Below are 13,418 nucleotides of genomic sequence, written 5' to 3' on the forward strand. Positions count from 1 at the left end.
AGTAGGTAGATACACTTTACCTCCTCGCACAACCAAAAGGACAACAAATTTAAAACAAAAAATAACCAGAACTGCCAGAAAAATCGAACTGTACATGAAGTCTGACAACCAAGGAGTTAAAGGAAAAACATTTATCCAGACTGGCAGGAGGGGTGGAGATAGGCATCCAAGATGGAGACGACTCATGGCAAGGTAGTGGCTAAAGGTCCCACGTGGGCAGGGCTGTGACCAGTACACCAGGAAGTCTCATATTTGCATGTGGATAAACTGGGAGAAACAACTGGAGAGTGAGACAGTCCAAGAAACCAAGGGTTCCGGCAAGGGGAAATAAAACCTCAAACCCTCTGGCTGTAAAGAAGCTCTGGGCAAACTGCAAGTCAGGAGAAACTCCCAGCCACACAGGAGAGCTCACTGGAGACCCACAGGGTTCTAGAATATACACAAGCCCACACACCCGTGAAGCAGCACCAGAAGGACCCAATTTGCTTGTGGGTAGTGGGGGAAGTGTCTGAAAGCTGGCTGACAGCTGAGCAAGTGGCACTGTTCCCTCTCTGACCCCTCCCCCACATACAGCGTCACAACACTGCGATGTGGGTTGTCTAGCCCCGGTGAGATACTTAAGAATCTGCCCCTAAAAACCTAAGAGGCAAACAGAGACCCAGAAATATGGCCCAAATAAAAGAACAATTCAAAGCTCCAAAAACAGAACTACGCGATGAAGAGACAGACAACCTATAAAGATGCAGACTCCAAAACACTGGTAATCAGAATGTTCACAGAAATGGTTCAGTATGAAAAAAGTGAAGGCTATGGAAAAGTGAAATAAAGAAAATTATTCAGAAAACCAACAGTGAAGGGAAGGAAATCAGAATTCAAATCAATGATATGGACCAGAAGAAAGTCAGAAACATTCAACCAAAACAGAATGAAGAAATGAGAATTCAAAAAATTAAGGAGAGGCTTAGGAACCTCCAGAACAACTTTAAGCGTTCCAACATCCGCATCAGGGGTACCAGAAGGAGAAGACAAAGAGCAAGAAATTGAAAACTTAATTGAACAAATAATGAAGGAGAACTTCCACAATCTGGCAAAGGAAATAGACTTCTAGGAAGCTCAGAGAGTCCCAAAGAAGTTAGACCCAAGGAGGTACACGGCAAGGAACATCATAATTACAATACCCAAGATTAAAGATAAGGAGAGAATCTTAAAAGCAGCAAGAGAAAAGGAGACAGTTACCTACAAAGGAGTTCCCATAAGACTTTTGGCTGATTTCTCAAAAGAAACCTTACAGACAAGAAAGGGCTGGAAAGAAGTATTCCAAGTCATGAAAGGCAAGGACCTACATCCAAGATTACTCTATCCAGAAAAGCTTTCATTTAGAATGGGAGGGCAGATAAAGTACTTCCCAGATAAGGTCAAGTTAAAGGAGTTCATCATCACCTAGCCCTCAGTATATGAAATGATAAAGGGACTTCTCTAAGAAAAAGATGATCTAAAATACGCACAATTAACTGACAACAAACTCACAACTATCAACAACTGAACCTAAAAACGAAAACGAAAACAAACAACTAGAAAAAGAATCACAGAAATGGAGATCACATGGAGGGTTATCATAAAGGAGGGGGAGGGGGAAGAATGTGGGGAAAAGGTCCAGGAAATAAGAAGCACAATTGGTAGGTACAAATAGACAGGAGGTTAAGAATAGCATAGGAAATAGAGAAGCCAAAGAATTTATGTGGTACAACCCATGGACATGAACTAACTGAGGGGGTGCTGGTGGGGGAGGGTACAGGGCAGGAGGAAATAAAGGGGAGAAAAAAATGACACAACTGTAATAGCATTAAGTATACTTTAAAAGTAATAAAGTATACTTTAAAAATAAAAATACAAATGAAATACATTGAAATTATGAGTACAACAAATAGGTGCACCTGGTTATGACTCAGAAGAAATTAAATGAGAAAAATACCAGGCACTACTACATACTTCAGTAGACACTCTTTTGAGTGGCAAAAATTCCAGGATGAAATTTCCTTCTTTGGTTTAAACTGAAACCCTGTTTCCTCCCTGACCCACTCTCCTTCTCAAATAGAAAACAAAATAAAAACATTGCCTCTCGATGCCAAACCATTATACGGTTGTTGACAAACAGATTTAATATCATCCACCAAATCTCTTCTGTTGACACTGGACACATATTTCAAAACCACAGGGACTAAACAGATTAGTGGCTGCTGATTTTGCTGGGTGTGGTGGGGGGAGAATAATTGCTAATGGTTTCTTTTGAGGGGTAATAAAAACATTCTAAAATTGATTGTGGTTGTACAAATGTGAAAATACTAAAAATTAATGAATTATACATTTTAAATAGGAAAACTGCATAGTATATGAATTATATCTCTACAACAAAGCTGTTTAGAAACACAGAAAAATACAGATGACTCTCAAGGAATGAGGATTTGAACTACATGGGTCCACTTACACATGGGTTTTTTTTCAATTAATACTGTAAATGTTATTTTCCTTTCCTTATGATTTTGTTAGCAACATTTTCTTTTCTAGCTTACTTTAGTCTAAGAACACAATATATAATTTGTATAACACCAAATGTGTGTTAATCAACTGTTTATGTTATTAGTAAGGCTTCCAATCAATACTAGGCTATTAGTTATGTTTTAGGGTAGTCAAACATTATACACAGCCCTGGCTGGTGTGGCTCAGTGGGTTGAACAATGGGCTGTGAACCAAAAGGTCACCAGTTAGATTCACAGCCATGGCAAAAACCTGGGTTGTAGGACAGAACCCCAGTCGGGGGTGTGTGAGAGGCAACTGAATGATCTTTCTCTCCCCCTCTTTCCCTCTCTCTACAAATAAATAACTTCCAATCAAGATGGTGGCACAGGCAGACACGGCTCACCCCTTCACACAACTGCATCAAAATTAAACTAAAATATGTAATAACCATCACTCGGAACCATCAGAAATGGAGTTGAATGGAAGTCTGACAACTACAGAATTAAAGAAACTGCATCCATTCAGACTGGTAGGAGGGGCACAGATGCAAAACATGCTGGCCCCACGCCGACTGTGGTGGAAACGTCAACTGTGGTGGAAAAATTTGGGAGAGATATCTCGGGAGCAAAGAGTCCTGGCCCCACAGTCCAGGGTTCCAGTGCCAGGAAAATAAGTCCCCACAACTTCTGGCTGGAAAAACCAGTGGGGATTGATTTGGTGGAAGAAACTGATAGAGCCCCAAACAGTTCCTCTGAAGATCCCATACACGGACTCACTCTCTCTGTATTCCAGCACCAGGGTAGCAGCTTGAAAGGCACCTGTGGTATACAGGGAGGAACTGAAGTATCTGGCATCAAGTCAAGAGCTAGGGGACAGCTTTCTCCCAGACTGGAAGGTGGGCCGAGACCACTGTCCCTTTTCTAAACCTTCCTCATACAGACCCAGCAAGATGATGCCATATCTGAGACTACATCGAACTGGATAACACTGTCTGACCCACCCCAAACCAGTGATCCAGTTTGATCTCACTGGAGATCCCCAGAGATTCCACCCCACCCAACTAATGAGCCCACTCAAGCTGCTTTTCCATCCAAAGGGCTGGTCTTGGCTCATACAACTTTCTGAATCCTATCAAACAAGCAGCAGCTGGCCTCATTGAGCTGCAGGCCCAAAACTAGCACCTTACATTCACAGCCTGGCTTTGCCTGGGAATCTTCAAGGCCATAACAAGTAGCAGCCATCTCAGAAAGGCAGAGTGGCCCTGGGCAGAACACAAATGAAGAATGACCTTAGCCTGTACCTCCTGGAAAACCTTAGGGCCAGTGAACCCAGCTGATAGCTACAGATCATGTCGGAGCACCACCACCCTGTCCCTGCAGAGCTGATCCTCCACAGAGGGCTGAGGTTGGTGGTCAGTGGTCACAGATGGCCCTTGCAGGTGACTGGCCTGGGAAAATCCCTCACAATGATCTGCCAACGGCAACCAAGGCTCAACTACAAGAGGAAGGTGTATTCTGCCCACACAAAGGGCACCCTCGAGTACCCATCTTGGGTGATAGGGGAGGCCGTACCGCTGGACCCTAGAGGATGCCTACTGTATTATGGCACACTACCAAGACACAGAATCAAAGCAGCTCTACCTAATTCTTAGAAACAAACACAGAGAGGCTGCCGAAACAAGAAGACAAAGATACATGGCCCATGTGAAAGAACGGGTCAAAACTCCAGAAAAAGAGCTAAACAAAATGGAGATAAGCAATCCATCAGATGCAGAGTTCAAAACACTGGTTGTAAGGATGTTCAAGGAACTTTGTGAGGACCTCAAGAGCATAAAAACAATCCAGTCAGAAATGAAGGATACACTAATTGAAATAAAGAACAATTTACAAAGAACAGTACAGTGGATGAAGCCAAGAATCAAATCATTGATTTGGAATATATGGAACCAAAAAACAACCAATCAGAACAAAAAGAAGAAAAAAGAATCCAACAAAACGAGGATGGTATAAGTAGCCTCTGGGACAACGTCAAGAGTTCCAACATTTCCATCATAAGGGTTCCAGAAGAAAAGAGCAGAAAACCTGAAAATCTATTTGAAAATATAGTGGAAGAAATCTTCCCTAATTTGGTGAAGGAAACATACACACAAGTCCAGGAGCACAGAGTCTCAAACAAGATGGATGCAAACAGGCCCACTAGCCATTAGTTATGACTTTAAGTCTAGTCATAAAAACATAGGGGTTGTAGTTCTGTGAAAGAATGCCATTGGTATTTTGATAGGGATTGCACTAAATCTGTTGGTTGTTTTGATTAGTGTGGACATTTTAATGATGTTGAGTCTTCCTATCTTTCCATTTATTTGTACCTTCTTCAATTGGCAGGAAGATTTGAGTTCTGAAAACAATCACTCTGGTTATGGAGTAAAGTCATTTCTGACTCCTGCCTGAAGTTCTAACCATACCATTCTCAAACTGTTTTCTTCCTACTGGGAATGATGTCTACCTGATGAATTACCAGTGCTTCTTCAAAGTGCAGCTCTTCAGTGAGGCCTTTGCTGATAACCTACTAGAATTCATCACTCCTCTGTAGCACTTCGTTTACATTTCACTTAGTCTCTTGTAGCAGTTAACTCATATATATGTCAGTATCACTTTCTAAATCAATCCTCTTCATCCTGGGATAACCGTAGGCCCTAGCATATTATACAGTAAGCCCTCATCTAACATCATACATAGGTCCTACAACTTCACGTGAAACAATGTATAATGACACCAAGCTTACCACAGGCTGACATAAACAAGTTAGGTTCTTTAAGGCATCTCATCATTACCATCAAATAATCTTGAATAAAATGATTCAAGGACCTGCTGTACTTAGCAATTTCTCAACCACTTTTTTATTAACTGAACGCTATACTTTACATTTTTCAGTATTTGTTACACAAAATCTGCAAGATGTTCTAAGGAAAATTCTGTCATCAAGTTAATATAGGAAACAAATCTTTTTCCAGTGATTAACAATGCTTGTTAATTTATTAAATATTAAGAAGTCTACAACTAAATAAACCTGTACTGCTTAGTTTCACCCAGCATTTCCCAAACATATTTGGCCACAGAACCCCTTTGAAAGATAACATTTATTAATATACTACTGAAACTAAGGGAAATGATGCTAAATTATGGTAGCCATTTTAGACTTCTTCACATTTTAACACAGATCATTTTTTTATATTTTAAAGATTTTATTTATTTATTTTTACACGGAATAGGAGAGACGGAGAAAGAGAGGGAGAGAAACATCAATGTGTGGCTGCCTCTTGCACACATACCCCAGGCATGTGTCCTGACAGGGGATCTGCCCTGCAACCCAGGCATGTGCCCTGACTGGGAATCGAACCGGGGACCCTTTGGTTCACAGACCTATGCTCAATACACTGAGCCACAACAGCCAGGGCCAAGAAGGTCATTTTTATTTAGTAATATACTCCAAAGAAATTTTTTAAAAATAATCACACCATTTAACCACATGTGGTTTTCACAAGTACTGTGAAAATAATTAGCCAAATTAACAAGAAAATATTAAATTAAATCCGTTGTTCCTAACACTCTCTTCCTAATAAGCCTTACCTTCCAGCACTAATCATCTGCTACTAATCAATCATAGCAATCTATCCTACAAACTATGGATATGTTATCGGCATTATTCTCAATTTCAAGTATTCATTTATAATCAATTGAAGTTGATAGCCAAGGTCAAACATTTACCATTAAAGTGGTAACCTTAGCACTACTTTATCTTGTTTGGAAAAATCTACTGTATACAATGAGAAAATGTATGCAAAATGTAAAAACCACACCGTATCTGGTATGGCTCAGTGGGTTGAGCATCATTCCCACAAACCAAAGTTTGCCATTTCGATTCCTGGTCTGAGCACATGCCCAATCCTAACCTGACGTAGGCCAGGTCCCCAGCTGGGAGTGTGCAAGAGGCAACCAATCAATGTTTCTCTTACACATTAATATCTCTCTCCTTCTCTTTCTCCCTTCCCTTCTCCTCTAAAATTAAATTAAAAATTTTTTTCAGCCCTGGCTAGTGTAGCTCAATGGATTAAGCGAGGGCCTGTGAAGCAGAGGATCCTGGTTCGAATCCCAGTTAGGGCACATGCCTGGGTTGCAGGCCAGTTCCCAGCAGGGGCCAGTTCCCAGCAGGGGATGCATGAGAAGCAACCATACTTTGATATTTCTCTCCCTATCTCCTTCCCTTCCCTTCTAAAGATAAATAAAATATTTTTAAAAATTTTTTCAACATCAAAACAAAATTATTTTTTACAGATAATATACTTGTCCACTTGAGAAGCCCAAGATAGTAAACTAAAATGTACTACAAAATATACATTTCAGACCTGGCTGGTGTAGCTCAGTGGACTGAATGCAGGCTGTGAACCAAAGGGTCGCTGGTTCATTTCCCAGTCAGGGCACATGCCTGGGTTGCGAGCCAGGTCCCCAGTGAGGGCCACATGAGAGGCAACCATACAATGTTGTTTCTCTCACTCTTTCTCCCTCCCTTCCCTTCTCTTAAAAATAAATAAATAAAACCTTTAAAAAGTTTAAAAAAGAAAATATACATTTCAATAGAATGATTCTTTATAAAATTCAACATTCAGGAAAGCAACAGCACTCCTATGAAACACTACTAATTAGTTAAAATATAATGGAAAAAATCCAATTCACAACAAAATTACATATAAAAAGTTCTAAAAATAAATATAATATATAAAATCATTATGATGACAACTACTTTTCAGAGGGTAAAACAGCTGAAATAATATACACAGAGAAAAAAATCAATACTATGAAGAACTCAATTTCTTCACAAAATAGGGAAGATGAGGTTAGGGAAAATGAGACACAACCATTATGAACGACATCTGGATGAATAAAGGTAAAATAGAATATCCAAGAAAATGTTGACTTCTAATAGTAATAAGAAGAAAAATATGGCCTACCATATATTAAAGGTACAAGTAAAATATGTGATACTGGCATGGCAATCAATAGATTTATGAAATGAAATTTGAACTATAAAGTCCAAAGTACACTTAAGAATTAGAATACAACCAATAATGATTTAAAGTGAAAAACATGAATCACCATTTTATGCTTGACACCAAAATAAATTTCAAAGAGAATAAAAACAAACTGAGCCCTGGCCAGTATGACTCAGTTGGTTGCAACACCATCCTATACTCCAAAAGGCTGGAGGTTCTATTCCTGGTCACAGCACACACCTAAGTTGCAAGTTTGATCCCCAGCAATGAATCAATATTTGTCTCTCACATTAATGTTTCTCCCTCTGTCCTTCCTGCCCTTTCTCTCTCTCTACAATCAATAAACATATTAAAAATAAAAAAATAAAATGAAAACAAAGTGAAAAAATGAAGATACTAGAAGGTAGGAAAGTCTTTTAACCATAAACAGAAACAAATCCTCATGAAAAAGTTGAATTAAAATTGTTTGACTGTCTTGAGGTAAAAACCTAAAGACAACCTGAGAAAATAAGTTTGTATAATATGAATGATTAATACTTTATCTATAAAGCAGTCTTAGAATCCACTTAAAAGAAGCACCTCAATAGAAAATGATCAAAAACTACAAACAACCACTAAACATTCAATCTCATGTCAAGTTAAAATTAAAATGAAATACCATTTGCACTGGCCGGGTAGCTCAGTTGGTTAGAGCTTTTTCCTGATATGCCAAGGTTGCAGGTTCAATCCCTGGTCAGGACACATACAAGCATCAAGCAATGAATGCATAAGTAAGTAGAACAACAAATTGATTATCTCTCTCTCCCACTCTCTAAAGTCAATAAATATAATTTTATTAAAAATGCCATATTATTTTCTCTTAGACTAGAAAAGACACAAATAAATGGATAGATATAGAAATTCTTTTATTTTTTAAACCTAATGCATCTAGGAAATTTCTCCTTATACAATGATGTATTTCACTCTTTATAGTGACTGCATTCTTTTATTGTATTGTATTATATTAATGGACACATCATTACTTCTAGCTTTTTATCCAATTATAGTTATCCCTATACATATAAGTTGGTTTATGTATGTAGGTGTATGTGAGTATATGTGTGTGATCATACACATATGATCAATTCCCAGAAGTAGAATCATGAAATTAAAGAAAACAAGCACTTAAATTTTTTATAGAAATTACCAAACTGCCCACCAAAAGTACTCATCCAAAATATATATGTATGTACACATATCTCAATATGATGAATTCTTACTGTTTCTCAAGAACTTCTCTACCAACATGGTATGAAGTTTTTTTCTCATCTTTCTCAATTTGATAAGCAAAAACTGTTACCTTATTGTTAAATTTCAAATTTGTTTCATTTTTTAAATTCTGAAGAATAATCTTTCCATATATAGTTATTAACCATCTGTGATTCTTATTTCTATCAATCACCTCACTATTGAGCTTTTTAGGTGACCTAAAACAATGGCTCCCAAACCATTATAATTAGTGATTAACACTTATCAAGAACCTAGCCCTCTGTCTAGCACTGTTTTCATTTTTTAAACAGATTGAATTAAATTTAGACTCCCTGAAGTTTCATCAAGTACTGTTAACGGACCTACATTATAAATGAAGAAATGAAGGTATTAAGAGGTTGAGAGGACACACACACCCCCCCCTATACGCAACTCTGAAAAAAGGTTTCCCAGAAAAAAGCTTAAATGTATGTATGACTCTCCAAAATCTGGCCTGTACTGCTTCATTTCCTGCCTTCACATTCCCATTACATCCCCATCCCAAAAGCAAATGTCCTAGCTGTTATGAATGACCTATAGTTAGCCCAATCTCTCAGGCAGTTTCATGCCTCCGGACCACGGTGCACCAGGCTCAAACATTTCCGATCTTAATTCAACAGTAAACGCCTACTCAGATTTTGTGACTGAGCTAAAGTTACAACTCTTTAATAATGCCATCTCACACAACCCACACACCCCAACTTCCTAAACAAGGGGGAATTCACAACTCTCTTTCTCAGCACTACTACAGCAGATACATCCATAATAGCCACTATAGAAATTTTACTCCAAAGTTGAGGGTGGTATAGGGCAGTGATTTTCCACCTTTTTCATCTCATGACACATATAAACTAATTACTAAAATTCTGTGGCACACTAAAAATTTTTTTTGCCAATTTGACAAAAAAAAATAGGTACAATTTTAATTCATTCACACCAGACAGCTAATGTTGTTTTGGCTGTTCTCATTTTTTACTTCCCAAACTAAGGGAAAAGAGGTCAGTGCCCCTGACTAGTCAGGTATTGCACATTTGAAAAATTCTTGCAGCACACCCATTGAATATCTTTACAGAATCAAGTACCCACACACATTCCTGAAGTTGTACCATGAAATATCCCATTTTTTCTGGTAGATTTATCTGCTAACAAATAACCATGGTTATGAAAACATTAAGTTCTAACTCCATTTTGCAGACTATCTAAAAAAGGAATCAATTTACCAGTTTTTATACAAAAGTCATTAGAGTTATACAAAAATAAAAAATAATCTAGTTTCTCTCAACAGAACCCTAATTAAACGAAGTTCTATAAAGGATTAGAAATATTTCTCAAAGAAGCAAACAGGTTAAAGTGTATCTGAATCTAGAGATTTTTTTAGTTACAACTTATTGCTACAAGCCTAGTACCTACAAAAATACCCAACACATAACAGAAGTTCAATAAATGTTTGCTAAATAAAAGAATTACTATATTTAGTTAGTAACTTAAAACTTATCTATATTAAAAACGTAATCATCCTAGAGTGCACTTTAAAATTTTCAACAACTTCACCCTGGCTGGGCAGCAGTTAGTTGCAGCATTGCCCATATACCAAAATGGTTGCGAGTTCAATCCCCAGTCATGAAGTATATGGGAGGCAACCGAATGATATTTGTCTCTCACATCAATGTTTCTCTCTCTCCCTTCTCTCTTTCTCTTCCTGTCTGAAATCAATTTAAAAAAAAAAAACCCTTGGGTGAGGATTAAGAAAATTTTTTGCAAAAATCTCAAGGATCAAGCAAAAGCTTCAAACAGTTTTAATGCCTGCAAGAGACCACACTCCAAATTAAATATCCAATCATGTTCCTCACTCTCACAATAATGCTACTCTTTACCTATTACTACCCCCATTCAAACATCCTCTACTTACACTTTCAAGTACATTCACACTAATGATCTTTATCATCATTTTATCAAGTTGGAAAATATCCTAAGTTGTTATGGAAAACATATTTTATAAAGGCAGCACTCACTTTGTATTATACTACAGGATCATAAAAATAACCCTGAAGCTGAAACCAACAGAGGAAGCAATCTTACCAAAGGGAAAAAATTGCAATTGTTCTGTGATCTTTACATTTTTATCAAAACATTTAAAAACTTTTATTATCAGCTATCAATATATAAGAAAATAAAAATTATTGTGTAGTTAATATTTACTATTTTATAATTTAAAACTTAAGAAACTTTGAGAATCAAAGTGTTTTATTTCTTTGTAAAATACCTTAAATATTCAGGGTGCACAGTGCTTGCCACCTTCTTTTCCTCAGGTAACTTATGATATGGAATTAAGTATCTTTTGCCTTTGCAAACATGCATAATTCCAAGTTTCATTTGGCTTCCAACATTTTACCCTTTGCCCTTCTGATCTATTTCCCAGAGTTCCTCTAACATCACAGTTTTTGCCAGGAGTCAATTCCTCTAAAACACGTTCAAGCTTTTTGTCAAAACACTTTCCTCACTTATACTGATAAATTCACCTTTACTAAGTTCCTCAGACTTCTTATCTATAGTATCCCCTTTGTGACCACTTCAAGATCCTCTATCTTTCTATAAAAATTTTTTATTGAGTTTATTAGGGTGACATTGGTTAATAAAATTATGCTTCAGGTGTACAATTCTACCATACATCATCTGTATAATGTATTACGGGTTCACAAAAGTCAAGTTTCTTTCTGACATCATTTACCCCACCTTTACATTCTACCTCCTTCTACTCCCCTTTCCCACTGATAATCACCATTCTGTTGTCTGTCTCTTGTACTGATTTTTATTTTTACTGTTTTGAGTTTTCTTTTACTCTATTTCTCTTCTGATATTATTTCATTTCTTCTACTCATTTTGGGCTTATGTTTGTTGGGTTTCTTCCCTAGTTCTTCTAAGCATAAAGTTACTTTCTGAGAGATTTTCTTTTCTTTCTTGAGATAGGACTAATGCTATGAATTTCCCTCTCAGAACTGCTTTCACTGTATCTCATAGACTTTGAGTGGTCATGTTCACATTTTCATTTGTGTCAAGACATCTTTTGATAATACTCTTAATCTCATTCTTTTTTAAACTATATTTTATTGATTATGCCATTATAGTTATTCCATTTCCCACATTCATTCTCCTCCACCCTAAACACCCCTCTCCCACCATTCCCCGCCTTTAGTTTATGTCCATGTGCTACAAGTTCTTTAGATTTTATATTTCCCATACTATTCTTGCCCTTCCTTCGTCTATTTGCTATCTACCATCTGTGCTACTTATTCTCTGTACCTTCTTCCCCCTTTTCCTCCTCCCACTCCCCTGTTGCTAACCCTCCATATGACCTCCATTTCTATGGTTCTGGTTCTGATCTAGCTGTCCTCTTAGTTAGCTTTTGTTTTAGGTGTGGTTGTTAATAACTGTTGAGTTTGCTGTCCTTTCACTATTCATATTTTTTATCTTCTTTTTCTTGGGTAAGTCCCTTTAACATTTCATACAATAAGGGCTTGGTGATGAAGAACTCCTTGGACTTGACCTTATCTGTCCAGAGTGCTTTATCTACCATTCCATTCTAAATGAAAGCTTTGCTGGATAGAGCAATCTTGGATGTAGGTCTTTGGATTTCATGACTTGGAATACTTCTTTCCAGCCCCTTCTTGCCTATAAGGTCTCTTTTGAGAAATCAGCTGACAGTCTGATGGGAACTCCTTTCTAGGTAACTGTCTCCTTATCTCTTGCTGCTTCTAGAATTCTCTCCTTCATTTTAATCTTGGATAATGTAATTATGATGTGCCTTGGTGTGTTCCTCTTTGGGTCCAACTTCTTTGGGACTCTCTGAGCTTCCTAGATTTCCTGGAAATCTACTTCCTTTGCCAGATTGTGGAAATTCTCCTTTATTACTTGTTCGAATAAGTTTTCCACTCGTTGCTGTTCCTCTTCCCCTTCTGGTAGCCCTATAATTCAGATGCTGGAATGTTTAAAGATGTCCTGGAGGTTCCTAAGCCTCTCCTCATTTTTTTGAATTCTTGTTTCTTCCTTTTCTCTTTGGTCGTTTCTTTTTTCCTTCTGGTCCACTCCCTTGATTTGAGTCCCAGTTTCCTTCCCATCACTATTGGTTTCCTGTGCATTTTGCTTCACTTAGTGTAGCCTTCATTTGTTCCTCTAATTTGTGACTAAAATCAACCAGTTCTGTAAACATCCTGATCACCAGTATTTTGAACTGTGCATCTGATACGTTGGCTATCTCTTTGTCACTTAGAAGTATTGGCTCTGGGGCTTTGAGCTGTTCTTCTTCCTGAGCCATAATGTTTTGGTCTGTTCGTACCTGTTACGTATGAGGAGCGGAGCCTTAGGTGTTCACCAGGGCGAGGAGACCCAGTCACTGGGTTGTGATGCTGTACGTGGGGGCGGGGTCACAGAGAGGCAATGGCAATTTTTTTCTGCTCTCTCTTGGATTTTGGTCCCCTCTGCTACTTTCCACAATAAAATTGGGCCCTGCTGGTGCTGGTTCCCGGATGTTTGGGCTTGTGCACCCTCCAGGACCCCGTGGGTCTCTCCA

At 38.0% G+C, this 13,418-nt stretch overlaps 1 protein-coding gene across 3 annotated transcripts in view; it reads right to left on the reverse strand.

Moving 5' to 3' along the window:
* Positions 1-13,418, reverse strand: part of ZMYM4 (zinc finger MYM-type containing 4) — a 142,837-nt gene that overhangs the window by 82,821 nt on the left and 46,598 nt on the right. The window lies entirely within an intron of this gene.

This window comes from Sturnira hondurensis, unplaced genomic scaffold (genome assembly GCF_014824575.4).
Source record: "Sturnira hondurensis isolate 20B ecotype Veracruz unplaced genomic scaffold, ASM1482457v3 Scaffold0013381, whole genome shotgun sequence".
NCBI lineage: Eukaryota > Metazoa > Chordata > Mammalia > Chiroptera > Phyllostomidae > Sturnira > Sturnira hondurensis.